Source organism: Acomys russatus, chromosome 20, assembly GCF_903995435.1.
Source record: "Acomys russatus chromosome 20, mAcoRus1.1, whole genome shotgun sequence".
In the NCBI taxonomy this organism is placed as follows: Eukaryota; Metazoa; Chordata; class Mammalia; order Rodentia; family Muridae; genus Acomys; species Acomys russatus.
Genome location: NC_067156.1, coordinates 46,007,753 through 46,020,233, shown reverse-complemented (window position 1 = coordinate 46,020,233; position 12,481 = coordinate 46,007,753). Strand labels below are relative to the sequence as shown.

The 12,481-nt window shown below is 40.1% G+C and overlaps 1 protein-coding gene across 1 annotated transcript in view; it reads right to left on the bottom strand.

Moving 5' to 3' along the window:
• Chsy3 (chondroitin sulfate synthase 3) overlaps positions 1–12,481 on the bottom strand; it is a 242,079-nt gene that overhangs the window by 157,043 nt on the left and 72,555 nt on the right. The window lies entirely within an intron of this gene.

The following is a 12,481-nucleotide window of genomic DNA, read 5'->3' as shown; positions in this document are numbered from 1 at the left end:
GGGAGCCCCCAGAAATCTGGGATTCTAGTTCATTCCATTCACCAGTGAAGTTGTTTCACATGTATAAGAATTGGTTTAAGAATCATTACTGGAGTTCATAAGCAATCTTATTGTAAGTGTATCTATAAAACAGCAGAGTTACTATTATTAACAAAAACACAAATGTACACACCCATCACCTTTACTTGAGGTTTCACTCGTCTTCAGATGGTAAGTAGTACATCTAAGGGTCTAGGGCCCCAGTAGTTTCTTTTCTTACCCATAATGCCTTTACCATGTTGGGGTCAACTAGAAGAACTGGAACTGTGTCAAGTGGAAGAAAGATAAACTTAAGAACAAAATAAGGCAATATGTCATATCATTTGCAAAATATGTAATATGTGCTATAGTTGGAGAGGGAAGAAAATGAAGAAAACCAAGACTTTTGATGATTATGCTCAACTGGGATATTTTAATTACTCACAAATGACCAGTTAATGACTAAAACACTTGAAATACTATATGCATATCAGCAGAAATGCCAGGAGTATTTCTCCATAGACATGGCCCATGCAGATTATCCCAAAGAGTGCACTGGATGCCCACCTGTGCTGAGTGTAGCTAGCAGACAGCCTCCCGTGGTGTTCCTTGGCTTTTGAGCCAATAGCACAAACTATTCGGGATGATGCAGTCCATGAGTGAGCACTGCCACAAGGCCCAGCCACTTCCACTCTGCTCCAAGGTCCTGGTTGGGCTGGCAATCACAGTCAGGTGTGCATGGTTACCAGGTGACATCCCTGGCCCATGCACTCCTCCCCTCACAGGTTTTTAGAGATGAACTGAAATCTCTGAGGTTCATCAAGGAAACCCCCGGCTCGCTCTTTCATGCCAATCTAACTGTGATTCCCCAGTCAAGTGCATGAACTTAGGGGACTCCTCTTGGCCCCTCAGAGTGCTTGGTCTCTGTGAATATCCTTGTTCATTTTTGGCTATCACTTCTGAGAAGATGGAGGGATGGAACACATGGTGGAATTGTCTCATAAGCCACATGGAAGTGTTCTTGTCAGACGTAGGGTGGTGTTAGTGCCCCCACTTCCTCATTTTGGAAATAATGGGGTACTGTAGCGCAGAACAGTTCTTTTTAAGGGATGCTAAGCGAAAGCAATGCTTGTTTAATGTGTCTCAGCTTCCATTTTGTTTTATACCACAGATAAGCACAGTCTAACACAACACTATTAGTAGAAATGACAATACTTTTAGATTTAGCTGTGATGCGTTCTACCACGCAAGAAAAACACAAACAAACAAAAAACTTTAGAAAGAGTGTATGTTTTTTTTTCTTCTTTTCTTTTCTTTTTTGTTTTTGTATTTTGAGATAGGGTTTCTCTGTGTAGCCTATCCTGTCCTGGACTCACTTTGTAGACCAGGCCGGCCTCGAACTCACAGCAATCCACCTGCCTCTGCCTCCTGAGATTATACTTCTTATTATCCTAAGTACCTCTCATCCCTGTCTGGGAAAGGAAGAGAGAGAATATAAAAAGCTAAACACCATAATAGGAATACAATATAGGACATATCAGTTCCATGAAAAACCTATACATATGCTGCCATTGTCCATGTATACTAGAAATGAAGGAGCAGTCATGAATGAAACACAGGGTTAATATTAGCTTTGAATTTGCCCAGTGTTTCACTGGCTACCTTTGCTCTCTTATTCATCAAACTCCAGATTTAAGGAGGTTACACCTTAGAGGAAGGTAATGTCTTCCTCTCACTTACAGTGTCACATATATGATGGAGTTGAATGACTTAACCATTGGTGTGTTAACACTATTGTACAAAGCATTGTTCAGGAATTTCACGTTGTATACAAGCAATGCACACACCTGCTCAGTGCTGCTAGGGCATGTAGAAGAATTGCCTACACCGTAACAATGACCAAAGACACAAGAAAAGAGTTTGCCTAGTACTCCACTACTATCAGGTGTCAGTTAGATTTACCTACATGCACACTCATGTATGGATACACACAATATGCCCTTGAAGAAAAGATTTTTTTCTATACTTCCTATCATAAACAAAAAAATGTAAACTTGCCAGCATTTTAAAAACCTGATAACAGAGTAAAATTGAAAAGCGTTTCAATTTGTTGTGTCATTATTTAGTTCAAATTTGAATAGATTAATCTACTAAATTATCAGAAAGATGGCAATATTTTAAAAATTTGTTGAAAATGAATTAACTTTTAGAACATAACCTAATTAAAATGCTCCCCAATTTGCACACAATTTTAAGAGCCACCAGATCCCATTTTCATAGAATTGGTTTGAGACCATGGTTATTAAACATAATTTCCTTATAAGAATGTAAATTGGCAAATTAGGCACACAAATTAGGAAGCACAAATCCATTTACATCAATAAAACTAAAACATATCACTGCTATTTATAGATCCCACCTGACAGTCTATAATAACATTTTTCACTTGTATGAAACAATAAATTCTGTTGAAGGAAATCCCATTACCAGTATTTTCAGCAGGCAGTCAAGTTATCTAAGAAATGATTATCTGCTTAGCGTTTAACTACAGCAAATGCAGAGTACATTGCACATCTTAATTACGTCACTGCTAGTTTTTAATACTTTCCCAAATAAAGTACAGTGTTTGTCAAAAAGAGAATAGCTAATTAAGAAGAGATGCTGTGAACAAGCAGTGCTGCCTGCCCTGTGTGAGAGGGTCTGCTGGCCATACAGAGAAAACCCTAGCGTCTCCTTGCCCTCTGCCACTTGAAGACACAACAAGAAGTCTGCTGCCTAACAACCAAAAAGCAAGATCCCATGAGACGATAAGACAGGACTGTTGCTCCTACCTTTGGCATCGGCTTCCGGGCTCCCACACTCTAAGCCAATATCTTTTTCTGTGAACTGCACATCCCATGGGTTTTTTGTTTGTTTGTTTGTTTGTTTGTTTGTTTTGGTTTTGGTTACAACAGTGTGAATGAATTAAGACAATATCATTTCCTTACTTAACCTGTCAGCATCTTTCATTAAAAGACAAATATTTTGGGATAGTTAGATATTTTTCTTTTTAAAAATCATATTTTTGTTAATTATTTGAGAAGCTCATGCATGCTTATAATGTATTTTGATCACATTCAACCACCTTACACTTCCCCCAACTCTTTCCAGATCGACCTTTAACCCCTTCCTGAAACCATGTCATCTTTTCTTTACATTTTAAGTGGCTTTTAAAAAGAATTTCATAAAAGTATTGTGTTTACATTATTTCAAGTGCTTCTTCTCCTTCCTCTTACCCTTCCCATGTCACCTTTTCTCATCTACAACACAACTCCCATAGGTTCAGGTCAGGAAACATTGTGGAAGAAGGGGAGGAAACACTTTGAGAGTCCAGAGGACCAAGACATCAGCTGCCAGATAGTGTCTTCTTGACATGACAGAGGAGCTGCAGCTTTGAAATCTCAACAATATGACCACATAAACAAGACCAGAATAATGACAACATTAGTCAGCAGGCCAACAAGGATGGGACAAATTTCACAAGACCAACCCTTAGATGAAGAGTCACAGATTATCAGCGGCTTCTTAGGGAGGAAGGAACTTCCTGATCAATTATTCTGTCTCAAGAAACCAGCCATAAAAACATGTACATACAAGCAACAATGAATGGACTCAGTAGGTTATGTGTGTATTCTTATCTTAGGTTCATATGTATATGTATCTATACATACATGTGCACACATGTGACAATAATAGTTTTAAAAGGCAACCAGTGCCACATGTGATAGGAACTTTACAGGCTTTCCAGCCTATGGGAGTCAACCTTCTCGTTTTCTTTTCTTTTTTTTTTTAATATTCATTTCTTTATATAATTTTATTGTATGCTCCATTATATAGATACATTATAATTTTAATTTTTTATCCAGGTAATACCAGTTATATATGATAGTAGGTTTCATTGTAACTTTTCATAATGCACACTCACTGTCCCGTTATTCTTTCTTTTTTTAAATTTTATTTTATTAATTTATTCTTATTACATCTCAGTGGCTATCTCCTCCCTTGTATCCTCCTAGTCCTCCCCCCTCCCATTTTCCCCTTACTCCCCTCCCCTATTACTGTAACTGAGGGGGACTTCCTCCCCCTGTATATGTGCATAGGGTATCAAGTCTCTTCTTGGTAGCCTGCTATCCTTCCTCTGAGTGCCACCAGGTCTCCCCATTCAAGGGACGTGGTCAAATATGAGGCACCAGAGTACGTGTGAATTGAACTAGAAATGATCATAATGAGTGAGTTAACCCAGAAGCAGAAAGGCTCAAATGGTATATACTCACTTATATCTGCATACTTGCCCAAGGGGCATGTCCCATGAAAGTCTTCACTAACCAGGAAGGTGGGACAGAGGGGAGGACATCCTATTGGGACTCTAGATGAGAGAAGCATGGGAGAATGGCAAAGTTGAAGGATCCAGAGGGTCCTAGAAACCTACAAGTAGAACATTATGATAGGCAGATCTGGGCCTAGGGGTCCCGCTCAAACTAAGGCACCAGCCAAGGACAATACAGGCAGTAAACTTCAAACCCCTACCCAGATCTAGCCAATGGACAGGACATTCTCCACAGTTGAGTGGAGAGTGGGGTCTGACTTTCACACGTAACCTTCTAGTTTTCACTCAAGCCACACTATTCTGTTTCCTTCAGCCAGATGCCCCCACTGTCCCTTCCTAGCTCTTGTGGCTTATGCTGTGGCTTTCCCTTATGCTGTGTCTTTCCCTAAAAGATGCTTCGCTAAAACTCTGACAAGTTTCGTTACCACTCAAGCTAAAGGTTATTTCCTTAGGAAGGATTTCACTGCTTCTGACTTCAAATCCAAATTGGTGCCTCCTGTGTTTCTGTCTCATGCAAAGTCAAATTAAAAGTCCCCATAGCTAAAGATGCCCATGGCAATGAAATGCCACAAATGGATCGACTGTGAGTTTGAAATACACTGGAAGTGAATATCACGTGGTAGAAAAAACTGTCTCAGCAGAGTCCTCACCAAAGGAGGAAGTCTTCATTTTCTAGTACATATGCTGCTCTAGGCCATAAATTAATCATTCATCAAACCTTTGCTGAACCAATGAGCACAGCTATAAACTGAGTGCAGAGCCAACACTGTCAGTCTAGTTTGGTCCTGTGCAGAGCTGTCTATCTCGGATTAATAATTTGTAAAGTTGGAATTAAAATAATGCCTATCTCCTTTTTTTGTGGTGGTTTTCAAAGAGTGAAATGAGGTAAACATATTCGCTACTCAGTTAAGTACTTCTTCATATCTGAGAGGCGACATTAGTCTGTACAGTTAATTCTTACAGCGGTCTCAGGCAAGATTGCAATCAAGGCTAGCAGGCAGAGTTCTGTGCTTTGTAATACTGCTTACTTTCTGAACTTTTCTGTCACCAAACTCTGTCTCCACATAGTACTTTTGAAAACAATACTGGGGGCCACTCAGAACTGCCTAGCTCATGTCTCATAATCTTTCTGCATGGTACTTTGATATTTTGTATAATTTTTTGTTCACACTATCCACTGTAACAAAGAATTTCTGACTTAACACTTTTCCATGCATGAAAAAAAATTATCAAAATGTCTTATAAAGAAACACTTTATAAGCACCGTTCTATTAAGGCTACGTTATACTATGAGCTTAAGAGGGTTGAAATGGGATGGGATGTTACTCTGAGGCTTGCTGTTTTACACTGGGAGTCACTGGTTCACAATCTGCATCATATTTTCCCAACAAATAACGCACTCTCAAACGAATTGCTTTTTTGTTCAAAGCAAAACAGATCCTTTCCTTAGTTTTATTAAGTTAAAGCTCAGTGCAATAAAAAACTGTTCCAGTGGGCTTTAGTATTGGATTGCGTTCACGAAATTATTACTTTTAAAATCTTATCATCATGTTCGCTTAAATTAGAATTGTAAATCTGGAGAAAATCCTGGAGACAGTCATTTCTAATGTGGAAATAATTTAGACTTCTGTGGGCTCTGCAGGGAAGGGTCACATGCTTGCACAATCACGGGACTGGTGAGGAGAGGCCAACAGAAGAGAACTAGGTTTTGAGTTACTCTACCCACACAAGAGAGGGATGGGAACATCGTGGATGGTTAAAGAGAGCTATAAATAGCACTCAGGTGGAGACTGACTGTGTGTGTGTGTGTGTGTGTGTGTGTGTGTGTGTGTGTGTGTGTTCACTGAACCAAGGTCCTCTCTTGTTTGCCAGCCAAGCTCTCTACTATGCACCTATAATCCTTGTCGTGACATCACAAAGAAATCTACTGTTTAAAAATAAAGATGGCACTAATGCCTTATATTAGAAAAATATAAGACAGTCACTCATACCAAAACAAGTGCATTTCCTCCTACAGAACTGTTTTCAAAAGAAAGTAAGATTTGCTGTCCCAATGCTGAGGGGAGAAAAGAGGGCTCCTCCAGCACAGGGTGACCCTGACCTCACTCTCATTTCCTCTCTACATTTCATGAACACACCGACTAAAGAAGAGGAAGCAGTGTGGTGCGGAACATCACGAGGCAGGCTCCGGTGCTAATTTCCTTGTCACTGCTCTCAAACTCTCTAAAGACACATCTTGATGATGGCCATAGACGCCAGCATCCTCACCTTACTGCTGAGCACATTTTACCAACAGTGTGAGTCTGAGAGCATAATGCACAGTGATTAGCCCACATGCTCAACATTGCTTGGTCTCCTATTCTCTAAAGGTAATCACGTTCCTTTTAAATAGTCATGAAATTACCATAAACATCCTTTATTCACTCAAAAAGTATTTCCCATCCTATTTTTACAGTACTATTGTATGGTGTTCACCTTGGCAGTAGTTGAACAGGCTCATATGCCCCCAATACACACAACACACACACACACACACACACACACACACACATAATAAAAGTACATCTTAAAATAGAAAGTCACATTATCACCAGGGAAAACTCAGATTGCTGAGACTAACAAGCTGGTCTAGGTAAAAAGAGGTATTTATGACCCTCATGAGTACAGAATCATTCCTTGCCTCATACATTTACTTCATCCAGTTTTCACTAAGGAATATGTTAAAAATAAAACTCCTCCTTTCAGATGACAGATATAATCTATTTTCCTAGTAAATGACCTAATTTGTTTATCCCAATAAACAATATTGACAGTTAGCCGCTCTTGTGTGAGGACTGGTGCTCCAATGAAAGGAATGTGCTATGGTCTAAACGTTTTCTGTGGATGGTACATAATTACATATCTAGGTGAAACAATAGGTAAAGATAGAAATGGGGGCTAATTTGCTTCTGATCTTATTGAATTGCCATTTATTAGAAAAGTCTTGATAGCCCTGAAGAAAGCCCTGTGCCTTGAAATAACAACACATTTGTTCTTTCCCCATTCTGTGAGGATTTCTCATATGTATGAGTTTACAGAGTGTTCATTTCTGATGAAAGAAATATAAAGAAAAGACAGATTAACTGGAGCAGAAAGAAGCACTAGGTTTTAGTCAAGATCTGGCAAAGTTTGACAAAATAAACTTCACGTGTGCGTACATCTCCTTGTGCTTGAGTGTGTGCATACATGTGTGTGTGTGCTTGTGTGTGTATATACATGTGTGCGCATGCACTTCCTTGTGCTAAGGAAACAAACCAGGCTCTGCTAGTGTTCTTTCCTGGCTAAACAAATAAAAAGCTCCATTGCCATGGAAACTGACAGGAAAAGCAATTCACATGTGTGTCTGTTTTCTCCCCACATTTACAGAAGAAAAGATCAAATTGCACTGATGTACTTAAGACATTGATTCAAGCATAAATAAAAGTATTAGTAGATTTAAAAGACCTCTAACACTGCTAGTTGGGCACATTAACTATGGTGGTAGAAAGACAGCAAGCAAGTACAGGTGTAGCCATAGGAATCAGCATCAGCATCTTAGCAAAGAGTATGCTATTATCTGCTTACTGATGAATCAGAGTGAGAGCCTTATTACCAAACCCTTCATCCTAAATATATAAGAAATGAAATTTAAAACTAGGTGCCATAGAGATGTTAGTGACGTAACAGCGAATAGTATGGCCCCATCTGAAATGCATACCATCATTCACTTGCCAGACAAGCACACCGACATCTGCTATACCATTGTGGTGGTTTGAATGAGAACGGTCCCCATAGGCTCATATGTTTGAATATTTGATACCAGTTGGTGGAATTGTTTGGGGAAGGATTAGGAGGTGTGGCCTTATTGGAGGAGGTGTGTGATGGGGGCAAAGCTTTGAGGTCTCAAAAGCCCTTGCCAGACTCAGTCTCTTGCCCTCTGTCCTCAGTTTGCAGTTAAGATACACTTTCTCAGCTATTGCTCTGGCACCATGAACACCAGCCAGCCTGCTGCCATGCTCCCCGCCATGATGGTCATGGACTCATCCTATGGAACTTTTAAGAAAGCCCCAATTAAATTATTTCTTTTGTAAGGTGATTTGGCCATGACATATTTTCATAGCCAAAGAAAAATACTTAAAACTATCAAATATGAAAGGCTGTATAACTATGTCTTTGTCTCTTGAGTATCTATAGAAGACTTGAAAGGAAAACCATGCAAATGGCTATAAGAGGGGTGGATAAAGGTATAAAAATAAAATATATGAGCAAGATTTGTAGCATCTTATCAGACAGGGTAGAGGATAGTAAAGTGAAAACAGGCTCCAAACAATAACAAAAGAATTTCATCAGAGAGGCAAGCCACTGATTACATGATTTCTTGTCTAAGAGCTTTGGTAAATGAAGGTACTGAAGTGAAGACTATGCCCAATCTCATATCAATATCACATTCTATTTTCTTCTCTCTCTCTCTCTCTCTCTCTCTCTCTCTGTCTCTCTCTCTCTCTCTCTCTCTCTCTCTCTCCTCTCTCTCTCTCTCTCCTCTCTCTCTCTCTCTCTCTCTCTCTCTCTCTCTCTCTCTCTCTCTCTCTGTCTGTCTCTGCTCTCTGTGTGTGTGTGTGTGTGTGTGAGTGTGTATACAGACATACACATGCCACAGACTTTACGCATGGGAGTCAGAGGCCAACATCAAGTATCTTAAACCTGTTTAAGACAAGAGCTCCCATGTTATTTTTCTGCTGTGTATGCCTGGCTAGCTAGCCCAATGCTTCCAGGAACTCTCCTGGGCTTGCCTACCATCTCCCCGTAGGAATGCTAGACTACAGATACTGTTGCTCCTTGTCCAGATTGTGTGTGGATTCTGGGAACTTGAACTCAGCTACTCATGTTTGCACCACTACATTTTAATTATGTATTTTGATTGGTCCACACACACAGGGTCCCAAGTGAAGAAAGCTAGGAAAGCATCAGGAAATAGCACGTGGTGATACTGAAGGTGATCTCCAACCAAAATAGAGTTGAGACTTTAATCAAAAGGAGGAGAATGAACAAGAGAAGCAGGTGTGCCAACATTGTGTTTTCTTTAAAATCTCTGTAAAATAACAACATGGAGAAAGTACACACAACACACCGCTAATGTCAGTAACTCCCAGAAACAGAATGTTCTGATGTTCAATGGCAGCATGCTAATTTGAGTTTACTGCACATTACTTTAAGTGGAAACAATCACAATGCATAATTAGCCAACCATAACCTCTCACGTGTTTTCAATACATATCTAAAGTGCGTGCTTTTCCTAATCAAAGGGTATGTATAATTGTTAACCCATAGAGTTCTGGGAAGTGTAAGGCTGTCTTTTCTAGGGGCAGTAACACCAAAACTGTACACACCTAGGCAGTATGGAAACGGATGGGGCAATGCTTAATAAAGAAACCCTACAACAACTCTTGAAAAGTTAATAGTGCTATGATGTTTTATGTAAAGAATGCAAGTGGCACCTTTACCAAAGACAGAAAATCACTGTTAATTTGCAAAGTAAATCTGTATAAAGATCTGGGAGACAGAACACAAGATTAATTGGAAAATGCAGTGATCTACACAGGAGGGAATAAAAGCTTGAACTAATGATGAGGGATGACAAGTGGGGAGACAGACAGAAAGGTGACAGGATCAAAATAGCAAAAAGATAAAATCAATCCAGTGAACTGAGGAGGCAGAGGATAATCGCTTAGGTATCTGGGGTATGGGGCAGAGTAGTTTGTGCTGTCAGTCATAGAGATAACAACTACAGGAGAAGAAGTGACAAAATGGTTTGTTTTGGAATATTTATTAATGTTTTATAGTATTTCCATGACAATAGGAATTATAAGGGCTGTTTTCCACAGGAGTAAAATAATAATTTAAATGTGATTGTAGTACATAGTGAAACTCTTCTACATGATACCCAGCAATTCTGTCTTAAGACAACCTGGCAATGGGCAAGCCTTTAGGAATCCCAGCCACTTAGCAGGAAATAGCACCTACTACAACTGAAGCATGTGTCCTTCAGCCTCTTACTCCCAAGAGAGGACTCTGTGGTCAAGGGCTTCAAGAGGTTTTGACTTGGGTTTCATCTCTCCCAGAGATCTCCTGAACCAAAGGGAAATAGCATTGCAGTCCTGGTGTTATATTTATTTGACACCATTGCTGCACATCTTCAAGACACTTTCTCTAAAGATTTTTTTTTAAATCGTGTGTGTGTGTGTGTGTGTGTGTGTGTGTGTGTGTGTGTGTGTATTGTGGTATATTTGTATTCATATATGTGTGTATACATGTGTGCTATGGATCTCTCATGGAGGGGTACAGAGGGCAGAATTAGATGTTTGCTCTTATCTTATACCTTCTTTGAGACAGTGGTCTCTTTTTCAGCCATATATATCTCACCTTAGCTAGATCTAGACCTTCCAAGGGCTCTTCCATCTTTGTTGACAGTACAGGCATGTACTACTATTCAGGGTTTTACACTCAATATGGGGATTTAAACTCTGATTTCCACAATTCCATGGCAAGTGCTTTGTGCACTGAGCCACCTCACTAGGCTGGCATACTTTATAAATTAGAAACAAAGAGAACAATTCAAAGACTCAATGAAACCGAGACCTGGTTGTTGTTGTTATTGTTGTTGTTGTTGTTGTTGTTAAATAATTATTATTTTTAATTCTTTTTTATTAATTTATTCAGATTACAACTAAATTGTTATCTCATCACTTATATCCTCCCATTTCTCCCTCCCTCCCGCTTTCACCCTATTCCCCTCCCCTAGGTCTATGACCAAGGGGGACCTCCTCCTCCACACTATTGTCATAGGCTATCAAGTCTCATCTTGGTAGCCTGTTTATTCTTTCTCATTGAACCCCTACTCTGGTCTATCCAATAGACAGGACATTCTCCACAGTTATGTGGAGAGCACAGACTGACTTGGACATGAACTCTGGTGCCCCATATTGACCACCTCCTATTGGTGGGGAGGCCTGATGGCACTCAAATAATTATTATTATTAATTCACATTACATCACAGTTGCTATCCCCTTGCTCTTATCTTCCTGCTCCCAACCTCCCTCCCTCTTCTGCCCTATACCCCTCCCCTACATCTCTGACAAGTGGGGTCCTTCTCCCCCACCCTTCTGATGATAGCCTATCAAGTCTTATCTGGATAGTCTGCATCCCCATCCTGTGTTCCCACAGGGCCTCTCTCCTAAGAGGCAGTGATCAAATCTCAAGCACCAGAGTTCTTGTCAGAGGCAATCCTCCGTTAAACCTCCCCCATGTGGAGAATGAGCTTTCCATTGGATATATCTGAATTATCTAAAGCATTTTATTTCCTCCAGTTAATGTGTAAATCATCAAAAAGAAACAGAAAACAAGCAAATCTAAACTGTGTTCATGAAGACAATAAAGTATGATTTTATACAAGCAAAAAAAAAAAAAAAAGTTGTTAAAGCCTGTCACAGTTACTTATTGGAGAAAACAGTGTAGTGAAATTTCTCAGGCAATTCATTCAGCCATGTTATTTGTCCTTTATTCATCACTACCACCATCAGAATTTTTTTAAAAAGATGCTGCTTCTAGAGGCACAGGCTATTAAAGAGCTATGGGAGAGACAGTAGGGGCGTTGATGACTGGAGAAAGCCTGGGGCAGCGGATGGGAGAGACAGTAGGGGCGTTGATGACTGGAGAAAGCCTGGGGCAGCGGAGAAACTAGCTTGTTAGGGGAACTGACTTTAGAGACAGGAAAACAGCAGGAGGATAATCATGCAGCTGGTGATCTCCAGAATGTCTGGGAACAGGAGGCTGTATGCTACACACTCACTGAGCACTCTCCAAGTTCCACACCTGCACAGCACAGATACAAACAGCAACAAAGTGCCAAATGTCCTTATACTCTCAAAGCACTACACCAAACCAGTACCACAGCAAAGCCTTTAGGTGTTTATCTTTGGAAGCTTCTTTAAACCCCACATCCTACCCCAGATGAGCATCCTATTGCTGGACTTCGCCTCACACATGGTTGGATGATTAAGGCACTCTCCTGAAATCCTCAT